The following is a 7849-nucleotide window of genomic DNA, read 5'->3' as shown; positions in this document are numbered from 1 at the left end:
CATTGTTAATTTCCTTGACGTCAATAAGCACTTTATATTTTGTTGCATCATTTTATTGTATTTTACATTTTATTCTACACTTTCCCCCAAGTTTTTATTTTGAAAAATTTTAAACCTTCAAGAAAGTTTCACACAGTAATGCAAATTCCATGTATCTTTCACCTGGATTCACCGATTGTAATGTTTTGCCCCACTTCGTTTCCTACCTATATACTGTTACACACAAACTTTTTGGCTTTGGTTAAGCCATTTGAGATTTGTGGCTGATATCAAGGCAACTTACCCTAAATATTTCACCTTGTTCTTCTCCCAAACGAGGGCATCCTCCTACAAATCAATTATCACATTAGGAACATTTAGCATTAATTTATAATATTATCTAATATACAACTCATATGCAAATTTCCTAAATTGTGTCAATAATGTCCTTTATAGCCTTTTTTAAAAAATTCAGAATCCTATCAAGGATCCTGCAAAGCATTTAGTTGTCACTTCTCTTTAGTCTTTTTTTTTAAAGATTTTATTTATTTATTTATTTATTTATTTATTTATTTATTTATTTGACAGAGAGAGACACAGTGAGAGATGGAATACAAACAGAGGGAGTGGGAGAGGGAGAAGCAGGCTTCCCGCAGAGCAAGGAGCCCGATGCGGGGCTCGATCCCATGACCCTGGGATCATGACCCTGGGATCATGACCTGAGCCAAAGGCAGACATTTAATGACTGAACCACCCAGGCACCCCCTGTTTAGTCTTTTTTAATCTAGAATATTTTCCTATTTTTTCCTCTCATCACACTGACACTTTTGAAGTATCCAAGCCAGTTGGACATTTTGAAGAATGTCTTTCAATTTGAGTTTGTATAATTTTGCTCATGATTAAATTCAAATTAAATATTTTGACAGAAAAATTACATAGGTCATATACCCAGATTTATTTTCAAGTGTAAAACTAACCTGAAATAAACTCAACTTCATCATGATGCATTGCTTCATATAGAGACTATATGTAGAATTATATATATATTCTTATACATGTATTATGTATTTTGTATTTTATTTTATATTTATATATATTCTATATATAGAATTTGAGAGAACTGTATATCTCAAATATATACATGTGCAAAAATCCTAAACTAAATTCTGGCAAACCAAACCTGTACTTATTAAAATTCAACAATGAGGGACGCCTGGATGGCTCAGTCGGTTAGTGTCTGCCTTCCACTCAGGTCATGATCCCAGGGCCCTGGGATCGAGTCCCAAATGGGGCTCCCTGCTCAGCGGGGGAGTCTGCTTCTCCCTCTCCCCCGCCCTTCCCCCTGTTTATGCTCTGTCTCTGTCTCTGTCTCTCTCTCTCTGACAAATAAATAAAATCTTAAAAAAAAAAAATCCAGCAGTGCAGTAATGACTAGAATTTTTATCCCCTTCCTGTTCAATGCAGAGACTTTAGAATATTTTTATTTCGTTTATCTCTCTGAATGTTACTGTTTTATATTGTAAGTCCATAATTTTAGACATATATGTGTATATATGTATTAATGTTGTTTTATATATATACTTTTTGTTGTTCTTCATTTCTTCCTTCCCTCTGCAATTATTTTCCTTTGCCCTTGTAGAACACCCTTTTAATATTTCCTTTAGAGTGGGTCCTTGGTTCAGCTCCTTTGTTTGATCAATGGATAAACTGAAGGCCATAGATGTTAAGTGACTGAATGAAGTACAGTCTTTATAGGCCAAGCTGGGCTTGGCACCCAGATCACTCTGACTCTTAGGCCAGTGCTTTTTGCTCCACATCATTTTTAAATGTTGGGATCAGGGGCGCCTGGGTGACTTAGTCAGTTAAGTGTCTGCCTTTGGCTCGGGTCATGATCTCAGGGTCCTGGGATCAAGCTCCACATCTGGATCCCTGCTCGGCAGGGAGTCTGCTTCTCCCTCTCCCTCTGCCCCTCCCCTGCTCATGCTCTCTCTCCCTCTCTCTCTGACAAATAAATAAATAAAATCTTTTTTAAAAAATAAAAATAATAAAATGTTGGGATCAGAGGCATAATATTGACAATTTTGACATAGATGGTTAGATCTCCTAATGAAATGTAAAACCAGTTATTTTGACGAATTGGCTTTGAAGTATTAGAAGCAAATGAAAAGCACAGTTTATCAGTCAGTGACAGACACAAAAATATTAATTAGGGGAACTCACTCAAGTGATACAGTAACAAATACACAATAATTTTACTCGGTAATATGGACCTGAACATAACATTGGCCACCAAATGCTGGCCTATGCATCCTTGCTACTTTTTATACCAATAACAATATCATCTGTGAATGGAAATAAACAGCTAACCCCAAGGAAAGTAGAAATCCAGGATGCATTTCCCACCCCCCAAAGGAAGAAAACTGCAGTCATAACACAGGATTTGAAGGAGAAACAGGACTCTGGGAGCAGAAAATGCAGATTTAGAAAGCAAGAATGATTTGCAGGGAGCCATGGTCCCCTAACATCTGTTCCCTTCAGAACACGCTGAGGACTCTCTGAGTGTAACCATATCGCCTCATGTTTCACACATGGTTTCTGGTCTTCTTGGTGTAAGAATTATAAAAGAAGAAGGAGAAAAGATGGAGAGAGAAAAATAATCACCCATTCCTTTCAAATATTCAATAATTTGCTTTTCTTCTTTACTGATAATATTGTCATGTGATATTCCTGAGATTACTAACCTATGGTATCTATCTAGATCATAAGTTTGTTTCTTTTCCTTTTTTCTTCTAGAACTGCTTCTTTATTTAATCCCTCTTTTCTAAAGGGTTTCAAGTATACAGATTGGTTTTATAGAAACACCAATTTCCTCGTGATTGTCTGATTCGGTCACTCCAGTCATTGACAAAGGGGTTATGAAAGAAATGGCCATGGCAGCAGGGATAGGGGTTACATATGGACTCTGCAACGTGGACTTCTGTTTATCAGGGTCAGTCTGGCTACAGCTGCTCCTGATTGCCCAGTCAGCCAACAGCAGAAGTCAATGCTGAACCTCTAGGATGGCACCATTCCCCAGAGAATCTGCCAAATACCTAGTGGCAGGTTGATTAAATTATACTGCTTCAACCACGGAAGGGTAGTGCTTTATTTTTCCTGGAGGAGATAGTTAACTCTGGATGTGGATTTTCCTTCCCTGCCTGCAATGCTCCTACCAAAACTTATTCATAGACTTCCAGAATAAGCCCACTGTCATGGTACTACACACTGCATGACGACTTCTGACACAGGAACTCATTTCACAGAAAATAAAATGTGGAAAAGGGTCCATGATTGTGGAGTTCACTAGTCTTCCAACGTTTTCCATCATCCTAAAACAATTAGCTTACAAGAATGGGGGAGTGGCCTTTTTATTACCCGATTATGGTGCCAACATCTTGCGAGGCTGGAGAAATGCCCTTAGGAGTGGCGTAAATGGTTTATATTAGTGACTGATATATGGTGTTCTTTCTCCTGCAGCCAGGATTCACGGGACTGGGAATCATGGGGTGGAAACGAAAGCGAATCCTCTCACTGTTAACCACAGAGATCCACTAGAACAATTTTTGCTTCCTATCCCTGTAGCTTTAGGCTTTGCTGGTCTGGAAGTCTTGGTTCCAAAGGAAATAATCCTTCCACTAGAGGACACAACAATGTTTCCTCCTAAAAATGGAGATGGCCACGTGGCCGCTTTGGGTTTGTCATGCCATTGAATCAACAGGCAAAGAGGTTGGTTGCTTTAATTCATTGGGGTGAAGGATACGGATCGTTAAGGGGAACGAGTGTTGCTAAGATGCAGTCAGGGTAAGGAAGAGTATTTCTGGAATGCAAGAGAAAAGTAAACATCACCCAAGGACTTTTTTGCGGGGGAGGAGCAGAGGAAGAGGGAGAGAGAGAATATTGAGCAGGCTCCATGTCCAGTGCAGAGTCCCATGCGGCGCTCGATCTCACGACCCCAAGATCATGACCTGAGCTGAAATCAAGAGTCAGACACTCAACCCACCGAGCCACCCAAGCGCCCCTCACCCAAAGATTTTTAAAAGAGAAGACGTGGTCCATATATACGATGGAATACTACTCAGCCATCAGAAAGGATGAAGACCCAACTTTTACATCGACATGGATGGGACTGGAGGAGATGATGCTAAGTGAAATAAGTCAAGCAGAGAGAGTCAATTATCATATGGTTTCACTTATTTGTGGAACATGAGGAATAGCAGGGAGGACATCAGGAGAAGGAAGGGAAAAATGAAGGGGGGGAAATCGGAGGGAGAGATGAACCATGAGAGACGATGGACTCTGAGAAACAAACTGAGGGTTCTAGAGGGGAGGGGTTGGGGGGATGGGTTGGCCTGGTGATGGGTATTAAAGAGGGCACGTTCTGCACGGAGCACTGGGTGTTATGCACAAACAATGAATCATGGAACACTACACCAAAAACTAATGATGTAATGTATGGTGATTAACATAACATAATAAAATAAAATAAAATTTTTTAAAAACTGTGTGTTGGAGTGGATTTTGTATCCTTTTCTGGGGAAAGTGGTGTGTGTTTGGGGTTGCATGGTGGTATAGGTGTGTCATGGTCAGTGGAAATATGAAGTTGCTATTGTCTTTATTTGGAGATTAAATACGGTTTAAGGAGATGTGCATAGCTTCCAAGCTGAAGAAGGAAGGACCGTGGTGGCTTTGTAATGTGTCAACTTGCCTAGTATGAACTCTATTTCCAAGAATTCTTTTTCTGGTTTGTTTTTGGTTAGGGTAAGCCATAAGATTTGGGTTTGAGACTTCGAAGGAGGCAGCAAAGCAGAAGTCACTTTGAAGCTAACACCCATTGTCACCAATGTGCTAACTCACCTCCGCGATGTAAGGCAGTGACTGGGCTGCAGCTGCCCCTCTTCCCCTGGGTCCCCCTTAGTTCCTCCAACTCCTGGATTTGAGGTAGATGTTGAGAGCCATGATTAAGGACCAGGCTAATTCATGACACTCACACCACTAGGGTCAGAAGCAACAAAAACCGACAGGGGTTTCAGTCTGTCCTCATGGGCTTATGCTTTGGATTCCAGATTTTGCTCTTCCCATATTACATCTGCCTTCCCTTTCCAAATAAACGCTTGTCCTGCCTTACGGAGATTGTTCCACAATTGCACAAGGTCAGATCCCTGTAACAAATCCTTATAACTATAAATGTAATATAAGCATAAACATATGTGTATGTATATGAAAAGCAGACTCACTAGGATATATATGTGTGTGTGTGTATATATATATATATATATATATATATATACACACACTCTATTATATATAATATATAGATAGATATCCTAGTGGTTCTGCTTTTATTATTGGACCATGACTGATACATGCTACAGAGTATGTTGTCTTACCATAATGGAATTAATCTAAAAATCCTTAAAAGAGTGATTACAGGAAAATCTGCAAACACTAGGAAATTAAACAACATACTCATATTTATTTTGAGAGAGAGAGAGAGAGAGAGCACAAGCCGGGGTGGGGAGGGACAGAGGAAGAGTGAGAGAAAAATCTTAAGCATGCTCCATGGTCAGTGTGGAGCTGGACATGGGGCTCAATCTTATGACCCTGAGATCATGATCTGAGCTGAAATCAAGAGTTGGATGTTTAACCACCTGAGCCACCCAGGCGCCCCAAAACAACACACTTCTAAATCACGGGTCAAAGAAGTGAAAAGTCTCAAAAAGAAATGGTAAATGTTGAGCCAAATTCTATGTTGAATCAAATATACCAAGTTTTCAATGCTACTCTAGAGCATCTAGAATGCATTAATACATTCTCTATTAATTGAAGGCTATCTTAAGAGGGGTTCCCCAGAAGCAGAGCCGAGACAGGGATTCTTGTGCAAGTGATTTATTGGAGGAGCTCTCAGAAGGAGATTCCTCCTGAATGGGATTAAGGAAGTAAGGGGAGAGGAGAAGTCAGGGAAAGAGGCAGCGAAGCTATTCTCCTTAGCAGAAGCCAGCAGTACTTTTGGAACATGAATGACACCATACAGTTAACCCCCTTTCAGACAAGCGGCCGGGGCCTTTACGGTATCAGGTTAGCTGCAAGCCGATGAGGGGGCTCTTTCTAGACATCCCTGGGATAGTCGGCTCCCTCGGGCAGAGGTCAGTTCTCCAGAGAAAAGGAAGCCCTGAGCCATCAGGAGGCAACACTTAAGAGAAGTTGGGGGCTGGGGGTATTAATTAGCCTGATAAAAGGGTCTGTCCGGGCAGGGCATTAGCGGCATCCATTAAAAAGGGTTTCAGAAGAGATTTATTTGTCGTGAGACCTCCAACACATTATCTTTTATTTTGAGACACAGGGGCATGATCCTTCACTATGATGTCTGAGCATGTAAAAAGCATTTTAAAACATGGCTTCGTTCTCCTGTCACCAAAAACAATTCTTTAAAAAAAAAAAAAATCTAACAAGAGAGCAGCTGTGGACTGGCCACCGCAAGAAAGCCGTCTTTGCAGTTAGACACACATCTAAGGAGACCGTGAGGTGCGCTCAGCGGCCTTAGGTTGCCTGCGCAGGTGAGGTGAGTGTGGGGGGGCTGCTGCCCACCAGCCCCGGGGGGTGAGGGGGGTGAAGGGGGTGGGGGGTTGGGGGGGCGCTCAGGCTCCCGGCTCCCAGAGGCCACCGCAGCGCTCCCCCAACCGGGTGGGAGCCAAAGCGTCTCCTCAGGTCTGCCACTTAATCACTGTGTGACCTCGGTGACCCAGGTTTTACTACTGTTGACTCCTAGGACCTAGTTTTCAAACACCCACACAGCTGACCGGCGTTGCTGAGCGATCGTTGATCCTTCCCCCAGAGGCAGGAGTTGAAGGAACCACGAGAGGAAACTGAAACTTGCGTGGGTGGGGGTTCTTTGACCTTGGTATCTGAAGAGGGAGGAACAGGGTGGTGGAGGGAAGCCCGCTCAGCTGCTCAGCTCCGTGGAGAAAAGAGGAAACCCGAGGGGAGATCGTTGGGCTCTGCGCTCACCCACCCTGGCCGTTGCCTTGGGTCGCCTGGTGAGTGTCTTCAGACCTCAGCTCCGGGGGTCCCTGGCCCGAGAGTCACAGTTTGAAAGGTCACTAGGAGAACTGAGAACTGTAGGTGGGGACTCATTGACCTCAGACAGCTGTTTTACCTCCCTGCTTCCTCTTCCAAAGCCTTGGGCTGGGAATGACAGTCTAAGCGTTTCTTCCTTTCAGAACTGCTCCTCCCCCCAAGCAAAACCAGGGGGAGTCCTTGTGAGGGATGGCAGCGGGGGCCTGGATTTGTGACCACCCCCCCGTTGGACCTCAGGCTCTTCCACCCCCAACCCCACCCCAGCCCCATTCCCTGAGTTTGAGGGTTCCGAACTTGTCCCAAATACTCCACTCCACTGTTCTGGATATTCATCTATACATCTCCGATTGCACATTGCCATAGTTTCTGTTGAGTGTGTGCTTAGGGGTGGAATTGCTGAGTCCATAGGGCATGTGAATGCCCAGCTGGGGTAGATAATGCCAAACTATTTCTACCAAAGTCATTACCTCAATATCCATTCTCACCCGCAAGTTGGAAGAGATCCTGCAGACCCTCCTCCTCTCCCGTATTTCATGTTGTCACTAGTGCTGTTCCTAACAGCAAAAACCTGGGAACACACAAATTTCCCCTCAGCGGTTGAGGGGATTAATAAGCTATGAAATATGTACACGGTGGAATACAATACAGCGTTAAAAAATGATCAGCTGCAATGCCACACAATATGGAATAACCTTATCAATATAATCATAGGTGAAAAATATGTCTGAAAGATTCCAGGCAACGTGAGACCCCTTCC

This window comes from Zalophus californianus, chromosome 2 (assembly GCF_009762305.2).
Source record: "Zalophus californianus isolate mZalCal1 chromosome 2, mZalCal1.pri.v2, whole genome shotgun sequence".
Classification (NCBI taxonomy): domain Eukaryota; kingdom Metazoa; phylum Chordata; class Mammalia; order Carnivora; family Otariidae; genus Zalophus; species Zalophus californianus.
This window is presented reverse-complemented; position numbering follows the sequence as displayed.